We start from the raw sequence: 25,560 nt of genomic DNA, 5'->3' as shown, positions 1-25,560 counted from the left end.
ATAAAGTTATCTTTTTGAAATATAAAAAAGTTAACATTTTGCTAGACACTAGTGGTGATATTTGTTGTAAAAAATTTTATTTTTATTGTTTTTTTTTGTTAATTTTTTTGATAAAAAAAAGTTAACATTTAGCCACTTGAAAAACTATAGGTAAAATTTTTTGGAATACTTATTTTTTTTTTTAATTTATCGTTTTTAAAAAAATTAAAAAGTTATTAGATGCCAGCTCATTTTAGTATAATTAATAATTATTCATTTAATTAATTAAATTGTTTATTTAATAACAATGATAAAGTTTTTTCTATGCCAGCGACAAAAAATAAACGAAAATTTGATTCGTTAACTCAAAAAAAATTCAAATCTAATTGGCGCGATGGTTTTAAAGTGACCTATCAATGTGTCAGGTCGCGCACATTGTGAACGCGCACGTCACAATACAGCCGTTGCTAAACATGTTGCCGCGCTTTTAGCTCTCCTCCGACCTCCGGTCAGTAACTATTTTATTTCGGTCGTGCATACATTTATTTATCTCACTAAATATTATTTGACATCCTCAGTTTAATTTAAATCTTATTAATAATGATAACTATCATTCATCTCCTGTTTTCTGTGATCTTAAAATAAATGAATATTAAATAATTAAGTGTTTGACTAAATAACTAAAAATATGCATAAGTATTGTGGGTTGTGTTTGTGGTTGGTGTTTTGTTTTTTGACAATGGAGTTTCCCGAATCGACATTTATGTAGCTTGGTAATTTATTTATTTATTTATTACTTATATTTATTAATTGAGATTTATTTCAAACTTTCTTATTTATTTCTAATAAAAATAGTTTAATTTCTTACACACGTGGATCCACTTAGATAAAAATAGAAATTCTGTGACACATCTCTTACACCCACTTAGAATTTTTTTCTTTATTTATAAATATATTAAATGTTTATGTTATATATTTATAAATTGACAATCAAATATTTTAATTACAAGTAGAATTAATGTATACTTTTTTTTTTGAGGTCAAGATAAAGTACAGGAAGTTGGATATATTTTTTTTTTAAATATGATAAAATTTAATTCTAAGAATTTATTTTAAATAAAATAAAAAATAAAAAATAATAAATTTTCTTAGAAATATTTCAAATAAGTTTAAAATTATTTGAGGTAAAACATAAAGCAAAAACGGTTCTTTGATAATATTTAAAAAAAAAAAAATCAACTTCCGTCTAAAAAATTTACTTTTATATTTTAAACATGTCCGCATTTATTTCAAAATATCTAAATATACGACACATTTAATTAAATAAATATAATATAAGATAAATGTGTGTATTACTGCAGTTCACGGCTTGAGTTTAAAAAATTAATGAAATGTCATAATTTTTTGCGGGGAAAAAATTCTTAATGACTAGTCAATAGTAAATTGGCGTAAGTACAAATAATGTAATAACAATTATAAGTATTAATTTATTTTTATAAAATTGCAATAGCGGTCTTTTTTGAAATTTTTTCATTTGATTATTTTAGCCACAGCGATTACCAGAAGTAGATATCAATACAAAGTGTTTTTTTTCTTTCAATAACTCAATAATATGCCGAGTTATTGTTTTATGGCTTTATACCAACTCTCAATTAAAAATGATACTGAAGTTAGCCGACGTCTAATAATTTTTGGATTTTTTTCTAGACAATACATTATTAAAAAAAAAAATGTTTGAAAAAATTGCACCTGAGGTTTTTTAAACTCTCTATAAGTGCATTTTTTTTTTCAACGAATCAATTTAAAAAAAAAAAAATAAATAGAAAAAATGCATATGTAGAAAATTTTAAAAACTGCAGGTACGATTTTTGAAAATATTTTTATTTTATAATTTATTGTTTTTTCTTTAATTAAAAAGTAATCGTTGATTCAAAATTAATCCAGCTAATAATTAATACGAAAAATAGAGTATCTTATATTTAATTGAATATATTTGACATTTATATAGTTTTATAATATATAATTTGTTAAATAATTAGGAATTTGTAGCTGTTATTTACTTAATTAGTATATAATTTAATTTATTCGTTTCTAGTTTTTGACATTCACTAATTTAAAATCATTGAAGTACTTAGGAATACATATTCATCAATATAAAAACATACATAGTCATCATATAAAAACCTCAGGTATACATATACACAGTATTTTCTATTAACGTCCTATTATATTATTAAAATACTATTTTATTAATCAGTGTGAATATAGCAGACACCAGACAAATTTAGAATTATAAATAAATAGAGTAAATAATTAAAAAAATAATATTTATAAAAAATGCACTTATTATTTTTAAAATTTTTTAAATGCGCATTTTTTAAAAATTTTATTTTGTTAATTATTTACTCTATTTATTAATAATTTCATGTCTGATGTCTGCTCACACTCATTTTTATTATTAAAAAATCGCCTTTTTATTTAAATTAAACGAGTAGAAAAACGAGTTATCTTTCCTTAATTATTATAAATATTTCTATAAAAATAGACTGTATTTTCAATCACAATTTCCACATTCACCCTATGTAGAAATTCAAATAATTATAATCATTGACGATAAATTAATATGAATAACAATCATCTTCTTTTATTATTGAATATCTTTAATCTTTAATTACAATTAACGTACAACGACAATTTGATCTCAAGATATGTTAAGAAGTATCAACAAGATTCAAAAATGAATTTCCATAAAAAAAATAATTTTTTAAAGCTTCCTAGATCATCCTACGTACAAGTCTTAGGTCTTGAATTTATAATAATCTGAAGGAGGTTGTTACTTGTCTTACAGTAACTATATATATATTACAGTGGACGTTGTTATATGGTACATATATGCATGTATATATTTATATATATACATATAGATATCACATTGGAATAGCTGGTGATATTGAGGTGGTACTAAAAAAGATAAGATAGAGAGACTCTTATCGAGTTGGATTACATTTAAGTTCACCTGCGTCCGAGTAGAGTAGAGGATTGAGTTTTGACTTTGTATATATTTATTTAGATATGTATATCTATATATATATACATATATATATATATGTATATCTATATATATACATATATATTTAATGTTTATAGGTGTAGGTATATAGTGTTACATTATTATCGCGGTCTTTTATCAGTGACCTCTGCACCATGTGCTGTTAGAGTTTTATATCATTGGGCTGTGAATGCTGAGGTAACTAACGCACTCTCCAATGAAAACGCGATAACGCTATCGTGTATGCTCAATCACGATCATGCTTGGTATAATAATGTCTACATTGCTTATTATATTTTTTTTTGTGTGATTTATTTATTTATTTAAGGACTGGGATTTTATTTTTTTTTTGCATGTACTATAGGTACATAAAATATCAATAGTTAATTTAGTTTAATTTATTTTAATCATAAAATGCAAATTTTTCACACAGAAAAAAAGGATTTATTGACGCAAAAAATTTTTACTCGACCTAAGAAAATCTTTACTTGCCCTCAGAAATTTTTCACACTACCAGTAGAAAATGAAAATTTTTTTGAGCGAAAAAAAAATTTTTGGGGCGAGAAAAAATTTCTTGCGTCCAGAAATTTTTTCGAGTCCGAAAGAAATTTTTCATGCCAAGAAATCCTTTTTTTGTGCTTTATAATTTATAATTAAAACATGCTAAATTTGTTTTGAGTAAATTTACTTTGCATTAATTTATGGAATTGCTGATTTTTGTTTAAATATGAAAATTTTTTAATTAATTTTTTTTCTTCAAATTGTTGAAAAATCTATAGAAAAATAATATTTGAGAAGATTTCTTCAACATTTAGTTAACTGACATTGCATTGGAACGAATATTATAAGAATTTCAACAGTTTTAGCTATAGAGAACATAAATAAATTCAAGACACTTGAACTTTTTACAAACTTTCGAATTGATAATTTTTTTTCAAACCATTTTTCGAAAATTTTTACTCTATAAAAAAGTCCCAATTTTTCCTTATAAAAGTCAAGATGTGTTCAGATATAGTTTTAAATTAATTGTTTTTATTTTTTCGTTTTTTTAAATTTGAAAAAAAATTCAAGTATAGGTTCGCTACCGTCTTAGATTTTTTATCTGAAAATAATTTATATTTTTTAATAAATTTTCTTTACACAGTTAACAGATTTATTATTACTGATGTCTTGAAAATATCTTTTATATTTTCCTAAAAAAAAATTTCCCGATTATTCGATTCAAATTCATCGAAGGCATTTTAATCCATTGTAGTTTTTAAATATTTTTTATTTGCAAATCATTTCAACATTCCAAATTTTAATAAAATAATTTGAAATTTCGAATACTAAAAAGAAAATTAATTACATATCATCATTTAAATTTATTTTTTATTATTTGCTTTCTTATAGGGCGATAAAACTTCAGTTTGGAAATACAAACATGATCATTTTTAAAAAATTGAATTTTTTCATTAGAAATATTACTAAAATAAAATAAAATTTTTGTAGATGCCATTTTACCCAAACATATAAATACATAGCTTGAACAGTTATTATAATTGATATATTATGATGAAAGAGTATAATTAATTATGATATTTTATTTCATATTAATAATAATAATAATAATAGTTACAATAATAATAATAATAATAATAAAGCAAATATTAAATAAAACATCACGTTGTATGAAACATCACGATAAAAATAAAACTTAAAGGTGAAGAGGTTGAGTAACTCTTGAAGATGTTTTCAAAACAATATAAAACAAAGGAAAATAAAAAAAGAATTTAAACGTCAACTAAAAAACAATACAATAGTATATTTAATATTTTTTGGTATAAATATTTTTCCGTGTTCGTGATCACGCTTTATACTGTTCTCTGCAGCAGACAGGTATCGGATCTTGGTCAGTTTTTCTACTCGACTCAGTCCAGGTATATATATATACATATACATGTATGTATGTAGACAAGTATGTATATGTGAGTGGATACTGTTTTATAGTGAGTTTATACTTGATTCTTGGTCTCCGACGCGCGTCGCGCCCTCAGGACACGATCCTGATCCACCGAGTGTGTGTTTCACGTTCGTAGATTTGCATAATTCCAGTTTCCCCGCCCAACCGTTCAACTGATGCTCAATTATTAGCTGGAATTTAAGACGTGTTTAAGAAAATAGCTTTACTTGTTCCGCCGCTTTTTACGTCATTACATTTTTTTTTTTATTTTTATTATTTATTTTTACCTCCATCATTTGTCCGTGCATGCGTTGATTTTTAGTCCATCCATTAAATAATTGTTTTATAATTAATCCTTTAATAGTCATCCGGAATATATGAGACACCCCAGATGTTTTATTTATAAAATAATTGATCTTATTTTTAATTAACACTATTAACTTATTATTTTTAATAAAAATCTGGAGGGAATGTTTAATTTAAACAATTTGTAATAACGGTCGATAAATCTTTTTAATAATAATTTATAATGAATATATATGAACTTTTAGCTCTTGATAAAAATAGTAAATAATTATTTTTATTTAAAATTAATTACCTAAAATTTTGATTGATCTTTTAATAGTAATCTGATAGGATCTATGAGATATAGATTTTCTTTTCAAGATTAGTATATATGAAAAAATTTTTTATTACTATTATTTTTTGTACCTTTTACTAACTCATTAGATATTTTCCGTATCCTCGATATCTGATTTTGAATTATTTATAATAAGAATTTGTTTACTCGGTGTCTCATACGGTAACCTTTCGACTTTGATTTTTTGTTGTCAACGCAATTAAAATTGTTTAAGGACGACCCTACAGTACCCCTTTTCCCGCGCTCTACTTTTTAAATATGTTCAATGACTTTCGATTGTTATATCCGTATTAAAATGTTAAAAAGACATTGTAGTTATACAATTATACTAGGATATAAATTTTTAAAAAATAACTTATAGCATAGAGGTACTATTTGTAGCCACTGCTCCAATTTTTGGACATTTAATACTTGACTTTAATTAATGAAAAAAAGTAAAATAAAATTTCTATTTTAATAGTAAGACAAAAGTATCTTTAAGCATATTTCAAAAATTAATTATGTGATTGTGTCTTTTACTAATTAATTTATTTAAGTTTTTCAAGTGTCCAATACTGGTCCTAAAGTGGCCGAAAACGGTAATTCTACCCTAATTGATTTAAATTTGCTACACTGTAAAAAATCAAGAGTGAATTCAGAGTGAATACGTATTTTATTTCAATTTAAATTCACTCCGTCACTCGAAGTACCGGAGTGTTAAAAAAAACACTTAGCATATGGAGTAAATAGAAAGTTTTTTTTTTAACGGAGTGATTTTGGAATTATGTGGATTTTATTCAATTTCGCAGCCACTCTGATCCGAAGTTTTAAAATTAAAATACCCTTTGAACCCTCCTCCCGAGTGAATTTCACCTTGAGGAGGTCAAATAAATAAAATTGGTAATAGTAGAGCTTCGCGTTCGCAGTGTGCAAAATCATCTACTCCGCATTCACTTTGGATTTCAATCGCGCTCACTCCAAAAATTATTTACAGAGTATTTAATGAAATTTGTTGATTAAATTGACCGAAAAAATTTTTGATTTGTCATTAATATATTAATGGACGTTATTTACAGAACTACACAACTCTTAATTAATATAATGACTGTAACTTTAAGCTTACGCTTTCATTTTTTTTTTTTTTTGATTAATTAATCAAATTTTAATACCGTTATGACAGTTCAAGGTCATTGAATATTCTTAAAAAAGTGAAAGGGAGGAAGTACTATCTAAGAATAATCGTAATTATTGTTTCCGAACACATGTTTTGCTGAATCAATTATTCAGTTGAAATTAATTTATAAATTTTAATTTGAAAAACAATTTCATGTATTTTATATTAAAAAATATTTAAAATTATTTTAAATGTTTAGCTATTGCGCACAAGAACAAATAAAAATCAACTTCCAAAAAGTACCAATAAATATTTAAAATTTATCATCACTGTTTATAATTTAGCTGGACACCAGTCTTCCAGATTGCAAATAATTAATTTTAATTGTAATTTTTTATGAATTTTATTTATTTTTTTTTTTTAAGGGATGTAAAGATTTTTTTTTGCAACCGCTTATTATTAAGAATTATCATTTGAAATTTGAATTTAAAAAATTATATAATAAAGAATAGATAAAAATTCCAAAAATAATTAAAATTGCTAATTAATTTTTGAGTCTAAAATTTTGAAGTTACCGAAAGTTTAATTATTTAGTAAATTTTTTATATTAAAATAATTATTCAAGATTTAAATAATTAATTTTTAATTCTCACGATAAATTTATCATCATGACTATCATCTTTACTAATTGGACTTACTTTTGATGATGAGATCTACTTGATATATATATTGTACACAGTCTTGTTACATATACTGGTTTTATTTATTGAGAATTTATCTGATTGATCTGAGTCTTGGACTTCCACACACAGAAATATGCAGAGTAAAAAAAAATAAAAAAATATTTTTGTCCGACTGAATGACGTTTCGATGATTGATTGAATATAATCAGATAAAGTGATCTTTATTTTATAATTTTAAGTACTAAAACCCTTATGGAAATGTATACTGTAATCTAAAGAGCAATCAAAGTGTCGATCCATCATTTAATTAACGAGTCATATTTTTTATTTAATGGAGGGTTTTATTTTATAACCGTGTGAATAAAAATCTTTAAACAATAGTTTTTATTATTTTTTTTTCGTTTGCTAGATTTATACATCTGGTACTATCACTTCAGGAAAATAAAACGACAGATGTTTAGCGTAAACTCAAACGGGAAATGTAACAGAATCATGAGGTCAAGTTTCTCATCATAAAGCCAACTGTTCTTATGCTGTATTACAAGAAATATATAAATATATCTTAAATGAAATTATAATTACGATATGTTCATTCAATAAAAAATAAGTCAAGTTGGTAATCCAAGTCGTTCGTATGTAAATTTTTCAAATTATTATTACGTTTATTTTAAATCACAGTCTCGAGGGAAGGGGGGTATTTTGGAGTTGAAGTTTTAAATCAATATTGACTAATAGCTCAACCTTTTATTTGTTTTTTAACTAACTTTTTAAGACTTCCATTACTTATAATTATAAAAATATGAGTCTGATAGTTTTAATACAATGAGTGTTAATTTTTTAAATTTGTTCGAATTTGGTTTTCAAGATGGGGACACGTGTGACGTTTTTCATAATTTTTTTCAATCATTAAATCAATAACAAATGCCGAAAAAATATTTACGTAATCTATTGATCGTAAACTTTAATTAGGTACTCATGTCAGTCTTTTTTGCACATTTCGAACATAAACGTATTGAGTGTTTCTTACGATCACTATCAAATTTTCGGCTATTTCATTCACACTCAATCATTTTTACACTATCGAGTTTTTTAAAATGGAATATTGTGTATTATTATACGCACAATTATCAATGATTAGTTCTGATACAATTTCAAGTCAGCTTTTTTAATAAATATAGACTTAAAAAATTATATAATTTATGAAATTAGTGATATTTTAATTGTTCTGTATGAATTTTTGTCACGTACAAACACGACAAATATTTGTGCAGAGAAAAAAAATTTTCTGAGGGTCAGAAAAAATTTCTTGCGCCAAAAAATTTGTTCTTGGCTCAAGAAAATTTTTTCTCGTCCCCAAGAAAATTTTTATTTTTAATTCATAATGCAAAAAATTTCTTAGGGCAAGTAAAATTTTTCTTGGGACGAGTCAAAATTTTTGCGTCAAGAAATCATTTTTTCTGTGTGTAATATTATTATTTTTTAAAAATTCTTTTTCGTATTAGCTTAATAATTTAGATGGGAAAATCCTATGAATAAATCACTATCTATATCTTATATATTCAATTATAATCAATAAAAAATTTGAAGCTGCTATTTAAACGGTACACATTGATGATGATGTTTTTTCTGACGGCTTACTTCCATTGAGATTATAATTGGCGTCACAGTTGTAAAAAAAACACGGTAATATCTAGAGTAACCTTTATCTAAAATGAGGGGGGAGGGGGTTAACCAAAATTTTTAATTTGTTTATTATCACCACAAGCACTTTATGCGTATATATTTACATTTTCCTTGTTATTTATTTTTTACTACAACATGAGTGATTGAAGTGTGAACTTTAGGATCTTCCAATATTTTTTTTTAATTTAATTCTATTTTTCTTTAACGTAATTTAGATTATGCATGAGTTTAAATTTAAAATAACGTTTAATCTATTGAATTAAAGCTAAAATTTATTGGGATCTTTTTTGTAAATAATTCAATTCCCTACAAAATTTTTAGTAACAATTTTCTTCATATTTCCATTAGTTTAGTTAAAATTTTAATTTATAATTAAATAATTTTTTTAGACGACAAAAATAATCGTAACCAAATTCACTGGCAGGAAATTTATATATAAAAAAATATTTATCATAACTGCAAATGAAAGTTTCACTACTATAATTAACTTTTTTCAAACGAGAATAATTATGTAATTGCCATTCATTAAAAAAAATTTCAATGTCTTTCGTCGACATGTGTAATTCATATAATCAATTTAATAAATTCATTGAAAAAAAAAATCAATCACACGTTCAGTTATCAAATTAAATCAATTTAGAAAAAAAAGTAAATTCAAAACCACGAATTATTTAAATAAAACTTAAAAAACGTAAATAAATAAATTTTAATGACGAGTATAATGACAAGTGTCTAGTGTGTAAAAGACCACCGGTGAGTTTGTTGAGTACGAATGAATACGATAAACACACATGCATACTTTTATATACATAGATATATATATTTATAGGATAGACTCTGTGTATCGGGATGATTGCGAAAATAAACATTCATTATTGTAATTACTTAGTGAGTTGTTCATCGTAGTCTTTATAGTCCTGAGTCCTCACTAGTGTGCATAATAGTGTAGCTCAGAAGCTCTGCATGAGATCGAGAGGAAAGAATAAATCGAAAAGGAAGTTGGTTTGTTACTTGTCTTAAAGTCCCTACGCTCTGCATCTCTTATACGCAAAGACTTTGACGTGATCGTCTTTGTATCCGTTTTAATTGCTAAGTCTTATTCGATTCCTTCATTAATGATCTGGATTATACACTTTTAAATATATCTGTATATATGTATAGATATATATACATATAAACATCGAGCCTACACGCATGCGAGTTTTCGTATTTAAATCGTTAGCATCCGTGGTTATTTATATATATTTTTTTTCTGTTCTTTTTCTTTACTTGAGGCTAAAAAAAAATCGATCCCACACTCGTGAATGAGATTGAATTTATTTTTTTGTTGTTGACTTTAATCTTGAATGAAACTATTTCACATTAACATTGGGAATAAAATAGCAGGGGGCTTTAATTAGCATTAACATATATATGCAATATAAAACCGAGTCATTACAATTTAAAAATAAAAATAATTTAAAGTCCAGTGGCATCGGTAAATTAATATGCCACATTCCCATGGGAATAAATTATGGGTGTAGCCATTGATCTTGAGAAGTCAAGTCTCTTGTGTTTTAGACGTTACCCTGAGCCCTAAGGCCTGAGGTTGAACTAAACTATGGTTGATAACGCGCTTGAATTTTAAATTAAACAAAATAAAATTATTTGGGAATTAATTATTGCTGCACGCAAACTTTAGTGCTTTATATTTTTTAACCTGCTTTAGATTTTTATTTTTTATTAAAAAACCTGTAGTATTTCACGCCTGCCCACGCGGTTGAGACAGAATAAGAGATAAGCTAGATGGTCCAATGCCTTTAGGTTCTTACCAGGCAGGTGGATATTTTTTTTGTACTTTAAATGGGTTTTGTTTCAGCTATAAATAAATTATTTTTATCTTAAAATTTTTGAAAATAAAATTTTTTATAAATTCAAAGTATTTTTTTGAGTACGAAAAATTATATTTTTTCGATTGACTGTCGTGGTAACTATTTAAGATACGTTACTGATGGTCTTAGGAAAGATAATTTAACTCTCTACAATTTTTGTCTTCATAAAAAATTTAATACAAGTTATCATTAAAAAGTTACAAACGTTTAAAGCCTTCCAGGAAAACCAGTAGTTATTAAAAAAAAAAAGGTGGAAAATCCAAAAGTGCACACCTCAAACGCTCATTTTATTTTTAATTTTTACTTTTATTTTATTTTTTTTTTATTCAATTTTTTTTTTTTTTTTCAAATATCCCGCCTTTTTGATTTAGATTTCGCTCTTTTTTTCAATCCAACTATTACGCTAGTACTACTGCCAGTAGTTAATGGAGAGAAACAAGGAAAAAATAATAACAATAGTAAAAATCTGGGCGTCGGTTGGCCCTGCGGGCCAGCCCCAAAACTCCTTGAGCTCGAAAATATTAATGTGACTATATTTTCGAGCTCTTCGAGCTCGGAAATATTATTGCATGCAATTGTTTTTTTATGAGCTTTTCAAACTCTAACAAGTTACGCTTTATGATGCAGTTTAAAAGTTTAAGAATCAAAAATCATTAATGAACAAGAGGTTTTTAAATTTTAATTTCCGATTATGTTTAATTAACTAAATGTCATAAGGCAGAAATCAATGTCAGTGATCGAAATTAAGATTTAAATGAGTTTCGGTGAGGTCAGAGCAATAATATATAAAATATCCGAGAAAATCATTAAAAGCTATGTTTTTTCGATTTTTTCGTTGATAGTATTGCTTAACCTAAATAAAATGTTTGATGGCATTATATGATCAAAAGAGACCATAAAGAGGAAAAAGTTGTAAGATTTTAAACACATTTTAGTACAGTACATATTGGTTTATCTGGAAAAAATAACATAGAATGTTATTTTTTTAACTTCTCAACGCTGGTATCTTTTGAACTTATTAACCAATTTCGATGTTTGAGGTGGCAATAGGCGCGTTGTATTGAATTCTAGAGCTGATTAGAATTTGAAAGCGATCAATTCAGCTGTATTGAAGATATTTGAAAAAAAACCGTTTTTTACCATTTCTTTCTCCAACGATATCTCTCGAACAAAGTAACCGATTGAGATGGTTAAGGCGGCATTCGACACATTTTATTGAGTTCTAGAGCTGATTAGATTTTGGCGTTGATCGTTCAATTCGTTTCTGAGAAATCAGTAAAAAACTAAAAAAAAAAAAATTTTGTTTTTTTCGTAATTCGCCAATATTTTCGAGTCTACTTGATCAAATAATCTGAAATTGTCAGGAAAGTTGATGGCCAACAAGTTCTTTCGATTGCCGCTTTAAACATCCAAATCGATTCATTAGTTAAAAAGTTATAGACCATTCACACATACACACACACACGCGCGCGCACGCGCACGCGCACATACAGACAGACGGACAGACACTCGGACATCATTCTGAAAATAATCAGAATAGCTTCCTAGGACCTCAAAACGTCAACATCTGATGAAAACTCAATTTTCGAAAATCGGAGTGAAAACAATAACTTCCCGAAATTTTTGAAAATTATCGATTTTCTAAGCGGGAAGTTAAAAAGATTTTATCTGATCATATATAAGTATATATGATTATGTATAAGATCATATATAATTATATATAATCATATGTAGAATTATATATGATTATATTGGGTGTACAAATTAATTCGGTCCGTTTTTTGTTGTTAAAAATATATTTATTTTTAAATCAAAATAAATTAATAGATTAATCAAAGTATTGTCCATCGTTGATTACTAATTTTTCCCATCTCTCAGGAAATTTTCGAATTCAATCTCGAAAAAATGATTCGTCTTTCGAAGCAATCCAACTTCCGATCCAATTTTCTATTTCTGCAAAACAAGTGAACCGGTGACGTGCCAAGTCGTGCTGCATCTGTCGGAATAACCAGTAATCCGAAGGAGCAAGGTCCGGAGAATACGGCGGGTGTGGTAAAATATCCCACTTGAGTGTTTCTAAATATTTTTTGACGACGTTTGCGACATGAGGTCGAGCGTCGTCGTGCAAAAGAATAACTTTATCATGTCTTTGTTCGTATTCCGGCCGCTCTTCACGTAATGCACGGCTCAATCGAATTAATCGTAACCTATACCGATCGCCCGTAATAGATTTGCCAGGTTGTAGCAACTCATAGTACGCAACACCTTTTTGGTCCCACCAAATACACAGCATGACTTTTGAACTCAAATTTTGCTTTGCTTAAATTTAGGAAATTGAATTTTCTATAATTTTCGTCAAGACGAAAAAATTCTTTGGAGTGTTATTCCAAAAAATATAGTTAAGAGTCTTAAAAATGTTTCTTGTTTGAAAAAAACGATCTCATTTAAACGACCCTAATTTTTAAACAATTGAACTTGTTAAATTTTATTACTTAAGTTATAGGGATCTAAATTACATTTCCAATGATCACATATAGCGTATACTTATCTCGAAGATTACGTGAGATATTACCAATCGGATCTCAATAATAATTTTCACTCAATTTTCTTTTATTACTTTGTATCCATCTGATAAAAATTTTTATGTCTGTTACGCAGAAGCATCACAGATATTAAGATAAAATTGCATGGCCTCAATTGAATTGATTTCTGTGTGCGCCATTACGTTTCCGAGCTACCACTTGTCATTTTTAAACCGATTCTCGCACCTTCCATTAATATCTAACTATTTTATTTCAATTTTATAATATTCAGTGCTCGTGAATCAAAAGAAATAAACAATTACTTTAAAAAAATAATTAAAACTAATGATCTTAAATATTTAAAAATAAGTTTGCTCAAATTTTAAGGTTAGCTTGGGTTTTGTAATTGAGTTGTAAACTTTTCTATTTTTAAAAAATATAACTTTGAGTTAATTCTAGTCTGACATAAAATTTAGCAGATTATTTCGAGGTAGAAAACAGAATTTAAATGTAAAGAGGTCATCGAGTCATATTATATGTTACATTAATGTTTTAGTTCAGGTCACTTTTCATATATATTATTCGTTTTACCATCACCCACACTGCACTATGATTTTTATTTCATTTTTTTATTTTTTTTTTGCAAACTTGGCACGTATCCAGTTAACCTAATGCAAATATATAATTCTTAAGTTTACGATTGAGGCGTTAGTAACGCTATTCAAAATAGCAAATTTTATTTATCCAAATAAATTTTATTTAAAAAAAAAGTGTAAAGCAATTTGCGACATAAAATTAATTTTAAATCTTCAGAAAAAACAAAAACAGATTTTTTATTTTATTAGTCTACTGAATATCAACGAGCTTATTATCTCGCGTATATGCGTTTGCAAGTAAAATATGTAATGTAATAGTAATGTTATAATATAACAGTAGGCGGTTATTGAGCCGAGCGAGAATAAGAGCGAGAGCAAGAAGAGAAAGAGGAACTGAGGATTGAGTCGCGTATGATCGCGAACGGTCAGCTAAAGTCATACATATAGTAGTAGTAGTAGTAGTAGTATATGATATGTTTAGTTTGCATTGGATTTGAATCTCGCGTGTACGTTTTATGTAGGATTTAACTGCGCTGAGTATAACGCAAGTAAACTTTTAGTTTTATTCGTGCGTGGGCGGGTGTTGGGTAGCAGAGAACTCGCGGCTGGCAATCCGCCAGGATTATCTGAGTGTAGGAGGCTGACTAGGCCGATAGACTGACCTCAGCCTCTGACCTCTCTAAAAATAACTCGCTGTTAAATATTCCTAATTTACGTCAAAACAAATAACTTATACTTTTCAATTATGAAGTCATTTTATGTATTTTTTTTTTTTTTTTAATTCATTACTTTCTTTTTCTGTTTAACTGTAAATAAATTTAAATTCATTCTTAATTTGAAATTTAATTATTTATTTTCATTAAAAATTTAGAGCTTGGTAATTTAATTGATTTATTTTTAAAAAATTTTAAATAAGAAAATAATATTCTAGTTCATTATTTTTTTCTAAAGGTAAATTTAAAGATCTAGGCACAAAATTGGATTTCTTTGGTTCCGTAAAAAAAAAAAAAATTATTTGAGCCTTTCAATTTAACAAATTGATTGAAAACTAAAATATAAAGTGTTTTGAATTGAAAAATTTAAATTTTTAATTAAAATAAATTTCGGTTAATTTGGACAATTTTAAAAATTTTAAAATTTTAATATTTGCATTAGGGTGGCGCAAAAAAACCGGCTATTTTTTTTCGATCTCACATAAAAATTTGTTGATTTACGCTGTTTTAAGAAGCCTCTCCGAAAATCAGTTCGATAAAAAATTTTCCAGAGGTCGTTCAAGAATTTTGAAAATATCAAAAATGATTGAAATTCGGATTTTTGATTTCTAAATTTTTTCTTTCTCATGGTAGCAATAGTTTATACTTGTAAAATCATGATTATGCTGAAAATTTGAGCCCAAAATTCAAATATTAAAACGGCGCTCAAGAATTTTGATTATTAACTGATAATATGTAACTAATAGTTCAAATTAGTTGTTTTATTTTTTTATAACTCAATTATTGTCATTTCAGTAAAATATAACTTGTGCATAATCAAAAATATACAGGACAGTCTTAAACAATAAAATTCGGTAAGTTTTGAATAAGCGAACAAACCTACAAATTGAATTAAAAAATAAAAAAAGTATGTAAATAACTTATTATTTCTATTTCTCGGGTTATATTTTTATTCATTGTCATGCAAATTGATGGTGAAATAATCGAGAAGCTTTATTTTTAATATTCAAAGGTCACTCGAAAATGTCCAAAAGACAGCACTCGAAAACATTCAAAATTCTTGAGCGAGGTTTAAATATTTAAATTTTAGGCTCAAATTTCCAGTGTAGTTATGATTTTACAAATATAAACGATCGCTGCCACGAGAAAGAAAAAAATTTGAAATGAAAAGTTCGAATTTCGATCATTATTGATATTTTCAAAATTCGTGAGCGACCTCTTAAAATTTTTTTATCGAGCTGATTTTCGGAGAGGCTTATTAAAACATCGTGTACCAAAAAATTTTCATAAGAGGCTCGAATAAAAAAAATAGTCGGTTTTTTTGCGCCACCCTAATTTGCATGCATGAAATAATCCTTTTCATCAATCTTCGGATATTTATAGATTATTATTAAAAAACAGTTAAAAAAAATCGTGTGGAAAATTTTCTACAACTAAAAACATGAGACGAAACGATTTTCCGCAACTATTTTGGTTTTGCTTACACGTATTCATTTTTTACAAATTTTTTTTTCTAAATCATGTCTACACATCGCGTAGTAAAAAAATAATATGCGAATGTTATGAATAAATAAAATTAAAATAAAAAGATATTTAAGCATATTCGTACTTAAAATTTTTCTGTAACAATTATGTACTTATAACCTAAATTAAAAACACAACAATAATTATCCCTGAAAAACATTGTATACTCAATAGTAAAAATGCATAATAATCCATAATGTCATTTATTAACTACAATAAAAAAAAAAAAAAAATTAGCCGTACGATGTTTTTGATCTCACATATACCCGGGAGCAAATGCAAAGGAATTATGATGTGGGCCGAGATATAGCATCGTGGATATGGTTATACGGCTATAGGTAGTATGTAGTTCCATTAAGATGCAAATGCACTAATAATTCCGCGAGCGATCGAGTAGACCGGGTCGCTGCTGCTGTTGCTTGTCGCCCAGTCTCGTGTGTGCGGCAATTCACCTTTTTTATTCAAACTTATATTTTTATTTCTTATTATAAACATTATAAACCTTATTTTTTTTCTACGTCCTCTTTTCCATCGACTCGTTGATCGCAATCGAGCAACGCCCGTTTTCCAATTCTCCGCTTTGGCGCCTACGCCATGAATTAATTATTGTCCCGTCGATTTAATTGGCATTCACACCAACATCTACTCTGCATACATCCATCCACTACATATATATATGCATGTATGTATGTAACGAGTGTCTTCATGGTTTTACATCGTAGAAGCTCACTACATTGACGACATATCGCATGCGTGATATCTAAACCTAACGTTACCTTTACTTTAGTTTCTAGTTAACCCAAGACACTTTAACATCGGCTCCGTAATTGAAGCTAATAGTTTACTTTTTCTCTTCAGGTGATGCTCTTAGCTCTCATTTGGTCAATATAAAAGATTAAATTGATCCTTGCTAAAAATAAAATGCTCATATTATTTATATGTGTACATATAAGAGAATCCGGGGCAAAATGAGATTACATATTTTCGGTATAGGTGTCCAGGGCAACACGAGACAAAAAAAACTTCTTTTCGCTTGCAAATTCTTACTTGTAGTTTGTTAAAAAAATGGCAGAGCTAATAAATTAGTAGTAAAATAAACGGTTGTGCGGCAAATCAATTATGTGTAGTTATGAGTAGAATAGGTCTTGGTTTTGACCTTGCAGAAGAGTAAGACCAAGACCAAGACCAAAAATGATTATGTAAGAATATTATTAAGACCGATATCAAGACTGATGCGGTTTTGGTCTTAGTCTTTAGTTGCGTATAAAGATTTGTCATTGTATTTTTTTCACTCATGTGGACAAACAGTACTCTACGCTTGTTGCACTTGTATAGTAAAGAAAACTTTGTCCACTTTTTTTCTCTTTAACAAATAAAAATTTTTAAAAAATATAAACGTAAATGGCTAGATCCCTAGAAACACGTGTTTGAGCAAGATTTCTAGCTGCTAGAGTCTTTCGACGTATGTGTTTTTTTGCAAAATCGTGTATTAAGAAACCTATGTCAAGATTTGTATGTCTTGTTCAGGGTATAGTACGCAAGAATATTAAAGATATCTTGAACACATGCAATAAAAAGTGTCTGACGCACTTCTTGCACCAGTAACTTGAAGTAGGTTCTCGCGCATGGCTTGCTCAAGATCTACTCAAGGCTCAAGGTCAATTTTGAGCCTTAAGCATATTTAAGGGTGAGGATACTTTAACCTGGTCTTTGCAGGTAACTGAGACTTGCAAAAGTAGTATGAGGATTCTTGCTTAATTGAAATCGCATGGTAATGCGTTTAGCTTGCCAGTTAGAAAGAAAAACTTGTAACAACTTTGATCTTTCCTATATTTGATTATTGTGCGGCAGTTTACACGGATGTAATGTGTCAACAGCAAATTAGGTTACAGAGGAAGTTAAATTCTTGGGTTCGCTACATTTTCAAAATATCAAAGTATGAGCATGTAACACCGTTTTATACAGACCTGCGCTGGTTAACACTTAAGACTCGGAGAGATTTCTTTTTGTCGTGCCTCATCTATAAAGCCTTGTATTTAAATCAAAAGCCACGTATTGGCAGTGTCTTATATATTCTCGAGCCTCGTCTCCGGAGGGGTGATGTGCGTCAGGACTATCTTGAATTACCGAGTTGTCATGGCATGAAATACGATAAATCTTTCATAGTTAGTGCAGTCAGAGCATGGAATCGGTTACCTGAACATTGTACGTCACAGCCTAATTTTCAAACTTTCCGTCAAGCCTATTATGAGTTCATGTTGAGTGAAGAGAGTGTTTTTTAATGATCTTTGGAGTGAATTTATAATGGAATGTTATAGTTAATATCATTTAATAATTGTTATTTATATTTTGTTGAATATTATTCTATACACCTATAAAAATTTTGTATTACATTGGAGGGCTGCAAGGAATTTTGACTCCATGGTCTTAATAAATAAATAATAATAAGCAGATCTTGAGCAAGGCATGCATTTTCAACCACAGTCTTCCAGAATTGAGTGCTAATCTGGCACGAATTTCTTGTGTAAGGCTTGCCCTAAACTTGCAATTTAAATCTGGTCACAAGTATCTGCAGCAAGACACATGCGTAGAAAAAGACAATAGCATCTATCGATCTTGAGAGTAGGCTTGCTCAAAAATTAAAATAGATTGTTATATATGGGATTATACAGTATGGCATCATGTCTCAAACTTAATTTTTTGCATTTAGAGTTTTTCTTGAAAGTTTGGACAAAAATATTTGAAACCCCGTCTTGTCATTAATTGTCTCAACACACTTTTATTAGTCATGTCTGTATTAGCTTATCTAGAATTTTAATAAAGTCTTTAATAACAAAAAAAAAAAAAATCAATTACAAAAGCGTCATGAATAGCGTGTTTTCCGATAGTAAAGACACTATCTAAACGTTTTTGCATTTGAGGTGTGCAATATATTTCTATAAATAAAATCGCGACCAGCTACCGTACGAGAGAACTGCTAGTATATGAGTAATCTTGAATGAGATTTTATTTGTGCTGCTATATATATTTAAAGTGATTAAAATTAATTGGTTAGATAATTAAATTATTAATTGGTTGAATAAATAAATAATTTGTTCCATAGAATATTGTTTTCGTTGAGTAAAAAATAAATTGATATGTGAGATTGTTAATACATGCGTAAGTGACGTACAAGTGCAGAGAATCGGAGCAACATGAGTAGAATGAAGTAGAGTGTGGAGTAAAGACAAGAGGAGAGAAGAGAAGAGTAATAAGAAAATAAGAAGTAGATAGTGAGGAGAGTAATAAGAAGTAAAGGAGGTAGTGAGCGTACTGAAGATCTCATGTGGTGTGAGACATCAAGGAATGAGGCATTTGTTCCAATCTAAGCGCCTCAGGGCAATAAATATGCCGACTGGCTGATATAATGCAGGCGTGGGTTGGCTACCACACTGGAAATCAGTCGTCGAGGCTGCTTGATTTACGCCACACGTTTCTGATGCACTCACTATTTTTTAGTGAAAACTTAAATTTATCTTTACGATTTATTTTTACTCTGCATTCATTATTTATTTATTTCGAATAAAAATCAAAGGGACATCAACAAAAAAAATTTTTTCTAACAATATCTTGTTGAAGATTTAATATAAATACACGTTTTTTATGGTCATTAGAAAGGAAAATAACAGGGTGGCCACAAAAAAATGATTTTAAAATTCCCTGATATTTCCTGGTTTATTAGTAAATTTTTTACATTTTTCCCTGATTTAGAAGTTTTATTCGTATCATTTAGATATTCAAAGTTTTTATTATATTTTCATTTTCAATAATTAAATTTGATAATTAAATCATGCGAGAAACCATAAGAAATGGCAGTAAAATAAATTAATATTGTCTACTTTTGATTATTCGATGTTAAAAATGTGTAAGGTAAAATATTTAATAAGAAATTATATGATTCAAATAAATTAAAAATACCCTGGTTATAAAAATTAAGAGATACTAAAAAAAATTCAAATTTTTTAGTAATTTTCAACAGTTTGTAACCCGAAGAAAAATGGTCTTTCAACAAAAACAAAAAGGCAAACTGTAGGTTCAAGTGTCTCATTTTCTGATCTGGTCTTGAAGTTTTTTAATTATGCACAGTTCTGGAGCAATCAAAAACCAATTATAACTATCAAAAAAAAATTTATTGAAGCTCGAAGACCGTTTCTAAGACGAGCAAAAATTTGGTAAATTTCTTTTTCAATAGTTTTCTTAGGATTACTCCGGAACCGCACATAATAAAAATATTTAAAGATCAGATCAGAAAATTAGACACTTGAAACTACAATTTGCTTTTTTTGTTTTTGGCGTACGACCATTTTTCTTCGAGTTACAACTTGTTGAAAATCACTTGAAAATTTGAAATTTTTTTAATATCCCTTAATTTTTATAACCAGTGTATTATTAAAAATTTTTTGAAATTTTGAACTGTCACAATTTAATTCCCGGATACATTTCGAAATTTCTTGACATTTCCATAATATTTTCCGGTTGCATTAAATTCCCTGATAATTTCCGATATTCCCGGTTCCTGGCCACTCTGAATAAGTTTTTTAAAATTTTGATTTCACTGAAAAATTTCATAAAATTAATTGTTCAAAAGTTACTTGCGTTTCAATGATTGAATAACTCTTTTAATAGAAAATTTTTGTAAATTTTCGATAGTAGTAATTTTGAAACGATTGATCTTAGCTTATTTTTTGTATGGATCATAGATGTAGAAAATTTAATTTTCTGCAATTTTAGTCCTTAAAAATTTTTTTAGGATCGATAATTCAAAAGATTCAGTTTAAAGTCTAAAAACAAAATCTTGATTTTAAAAAGTTAACCAATTGTTTGACCGGAAGTAACTTTTGAACAATTGATTTTATAAGAATTCCCCTCAACAAGATCATAATGATTTATGTTTTGTATTTATCTTATATATTTTGGAAATACTGTTGTCCAAAGTTTTAAATTCACAAAATAACTTTTAATTGGATTACATAACTTCCATATGTCTTGTTGATAAATATGTATAGAATGTGAACTTTGTCGTAACTTATATACATAAATTCATAAATCAGGTGAAAGAGTTATAGACATTTGGTTTGGTCAACCAGGCGTGATCATTTGACATTTTGACGTTTGTCAACGAGTGTCAGTTTATTTAACTCTGTCTTACTCCTACTGATTATACCAATAATATTACGTATTTATTACATATTTAAGATTTTAATTTAGATTGATATATATTTAGATAAATATAGCTGTTGTGCAGTGCGTTGTATTAGCTCGAATGAAATATTTTGAAATTATTTGTCATGAATAATTCAATTAATGACCTCTTAGCTTCTATTAAACCATACCTTGTTATTAAAATATATTTAATGATTATATTGATTCGTACATTTAATTAAATTTTTTTTTTTATAAAAGTTATTTTTTAATTTATTAAATGCAATGCTTACGAATCCACTTGTAAAATTAAAAAAAAAAGCTTTTTTTAACCAGAGCGACTGAGTTTTAAAAAATATATAGTGTCCGGGAGGGGGAGGGGCAAAACGAGGTATCCTCAAAATTTTATAAAAAAAAAACATTTTTTAAATATTTTTTGAAAATTCCAAAATTTTTTTTATTAATATACACGGAAAGAAAATTATGGGAATGGTTCCTATAATTTTGTGAAATTTCATCCTATACCAGTATAGGAATGACGACCATAAATTATGGAAGCAGTTCCTATAATTATAGGAATAGTTCTTATAATTATGGAAATGATACCCATACCTCTAAGAGAATGGTTCCTATAATTTATGGAAATACTTCCTATAATATTATGGGATCGATTCCCATAATATATAAGAACAATTCCTATAAATTATAGGAACCATTCTTATAAACTATAGAAACGGTTCCTATAAATTATAGGAACCATTCCTATAATATTATAGGAATGGATCCCATAATAGTATGGGAACGATTCCTATGTGTTATATGAACCATCCCTATACCATTATGGGAACCATTCCCATAATATTATGGGAGTGGTTCCTATAATAGTATAGGAACCATCCCTGTAATATTATAGGAATGGTTCCTATAATTAATGGGAATGGTTCCCATACTATTATGAAAATATTTATTCATCGGAAATTGTGAAAATTACTTCTACACGGAAAGAAAATTATAGGAAATATTCCTATGTATTATGGGAATGGTTCCCATAATGGTATAGGAATTGTACCCATACTACTATAGAAATGGTTCCTATATGTTATAGGAACCATCTCTAAACCACTATGGGAACGATTGCCATAATATTATAGGAACAGTTCCTATACCATTATGGAAATGGTTCCTATAATAGTATGGGTAAATTTCACACTATTCTGGGAACCATTCCCATAATACATAGGAATACTTTCTATAATTTTCTTTCCGTGTAATTGAGCATTATAGAAAAATTTTCTTGTTAGATTTCTTCAAAAATTGAGTGTCAGTCGAAAAATGTTAATGGAGTTTTGTATTATGATATAAAAACTATTAAAAATTTTTTTTTCTGCCTTTGTATCCAATAATGATGTAATTTTTTTCTTCACCTTTTTCAGAAGGTAACTCATTTTGCCCGCAAAAATGAAATTTTTTTTACGGCAACTGAAAATTTTCTTTATTTACTTTGAATATCATTAAAAAAAAGATTGAGCTTTTTTGAATCTTCGAAAACTTAGTATTTTCCTAAGTACCTGATTCCCCCCCCCCTCTTCTATATCTAAATTGATTTTTAAATTATTTCAAAAATCAAATTTGCAAAATTTCTCTTAATTAGTGTTATCACACAGAGAATAAAGGACAGTAACCATTACTGCGTAGACCAGTAATCCAGTCAATTAAATAAATTTAAGTACAGTAAAATATGCTTTTACTATACTTAATTTATCGACCAAACATGCTCATTAACTGGATTACTGTGCTGCGCAGCAATGGTTGCTATTTTTTTTTCTCCATGTAACAGAACACAAAAGATTGCTCAAATTTCCTAGTTTCTTTTCTCATGATTGTTTAATGTTTTTTGATAGTGCATGGAAAAAAGATATTGTGACTAGCGCGATACAGTATACTGACTGTCGCGATACTCGATTAGTTATTTGGAGGTTAGTACACGTATTGTTACTTACAGCGCTGACAGGAATACGGATCGTGAGTGGGACTAGAATGGATTGCGACAGTAGCTCTACAAATCATTCCCTTGACGATACGCAAATCATTATCCAGTATATCGTGCCAATCACAATATTTTTTTCTCCGTACGCCCAATTTGAAATTGTCAAAATTTTTTTTTACAACCATGGCTCATTTTGCTTCAGAGTCCGCTTTTCCTGTTTTCAATAAATTAATTCAGATAATACACATGAAATAAAATAAAAGTAGTTTTTTCTGTTTAAAATTTTAAATTTGCTGCATCGTTTCAGCTAACCACTTTGCCTGATTTTTTTAAAATAAAAAATGTCGTTTTTTTTCTTTAAAATGATGTCTCCTTTTGCTCCGGGTTTCCCTAAATTTGTTTCCGATGTATGGCAAGTGAAAGTCTTGTTCACTTGATCATACGGTAATTTAATGATATTTTATGTGACAGATATTGATAACACATAATTATAAAAAGTATCGAAAAGTTGAATATACTTCATTTATAAGTTATTTAAAAAAGAATAAATTTGAATATTATTACAAAACACGTATATTGTATCAACACGATCCTAGGACTTTTATTTAAAAATTATATTTATTTCTTTAGGTTATAATTTTTTTTTTTTTTTTTTATTGTGTCCTTATAAATTAATATAATGTAAAGGTTAAAAATATGAGAATGAAATTCGGTGATAAAGACACTAATGAATATTTATTATAGAGCGCTTATGAGTGCGAGTGTTAAAAGGATAAAATAGTGTTGTGGTGAAGATGCTGCTGGTTGTGCTGATGGTTAGTCATCTTGTGTATATTATAAAAGAGCACAAGAGGGATATATTAGTGGTACATTAGCACAAGAAGCCGACAAGGAAGAATAAAAGACTCGTCTCGTTTACCAGCTGGTTATTGTGCTGGTGTAAGAACACCATCGCTGTTGTATACATCTCCATAATCAAATCCTAATTCTCTTATAAAGATCATTTGTTGTAAAAGATCCCTACAATTTTGTCTGTTTCTCCACAATTTATTTTTTCACAGATTTAAATAATAATTATTATCATTTAATTCCTCATTTTAATGCATGTACTTAAATGTTTATGCCATGACAAACATATGTCTGAAATATTTTTACTTCTGTATTTATCTGCTATATACTTATTATTTATTGTGATATAATAACAATGATAATTATAATTATAATGATGCTGGAGTTTAACTTACAAGTTGAGTCTTTACTAAGAGATCCTCGATGTAAGTACAAGTACAAGCTGTTTTACTTGTATTGGGAAGCGGAAATTACGTCGCTACCAATTTCAACAAATGGTTGCTACTTAAGATTCTTCGTTTGAAAGATTAAAAAAAAATGTGTCTGCAGTTTGTCGTCTTTCCATTGAAAACCTTTAAGAGGATGTCTAGTTGCATGGCAAACAGAATTTTTTTTTTGTAAATGGACATGACTAGAGCGTTGTTTATAATAAGTGTCAAGTGTATTTCTATGGATCTTTCCTAGATATTTTATGGGTGAAAAGTTTTTTCTTTCATTTATCATCTTACTCACTTTAGTAAGCTTCAAAAGTAGCTGTGTAAAATTAGTTATTTCAAGGCACGAGTCTCAAATCTTATTCAGGGTCACCGTAATTTAATGTTACAATATTTTTTGATCAATAATTTGTAGAAAATAATATTTTTCTTTTGGGTAATCATAAGCATTTTAGAGATCAATTTGAAAGATCTGGTTTAGAAAAGTAAGAATGAAAAAAACTATTTGTAATTAAGTATTTATTGATTTTTCTTAAAAATATTTCATAAGCTTCTGTAGATTATTAAAATTTTAAGCGGTGTCTTATTTTGTAATGATGACTTTGTATTTTTTACCATGGACTTAAATAATCAGATTGAGTTTAAAATTTTGTAGAATTTCCAAAAAAACTATTGGATAACTTCAATAAAAAAACTATTTTCTAAATTTTCATTTTTAATGACTACAATTATATGAAAGCAATCTTGAACAATTTCTGTAATTCAGACGATAAATTTTCTTTCATTTTCTATAATACTAATCTTCAATGGGAAT

The 25,560-nt window shown here is 27.8% G+C and overlaps 1 protein-coding gene across 3 annotated transcripts in view; it reads left to right on the top strand.

Annotated features, from left to right (window-relative positions):
- The window catches only part of LOC103574374 (ankyrin repeat domain-containing protein 17), a 69,162-nt gene that overhangs the window by 5,376 nt on the left and 38,226 nt on the right, over positions 1–25,560 (top strand). Inside the window, exon 1 of one of the 3 annotated variants that reach the window (XM_014440771.2) lies at positions 484–752. The exons of 1 other annotated variant lie outside the window; for it this stretch is intronic. The gene's annotated coding sequence lies outside the window, so the exon portion shown is untranslated. Of the gene's footprint in view, positions 1–483; positions 753–4,905; positions 4,948–25,560 lie in introns of those variants that run through there. One more of the 3 variants, XM_014440773.2, reaches the window with a different exon arrangement.

The sequence above is a fragment of the Microplitis demolitor genome, chromosome 9 (genome assembly GCF_026212275.2).
Source record: "Microplitis demolitor isolate Queensland-Clemson2020A chromosome 9, iyMicDemo2.1a, whole genome shotgun sequence".
In the NCBI taxonomy this organism is placed as follows: domain Eukaryota; kingdom Metazoa; phylum Arthropoda; class Insecta; order Hymenoptera; family Braconidae; genus Microplitis; species Microplitis demolitor.
This window is presented reverse-complemented; position numbering and strand designations above follow the sequence as displayed.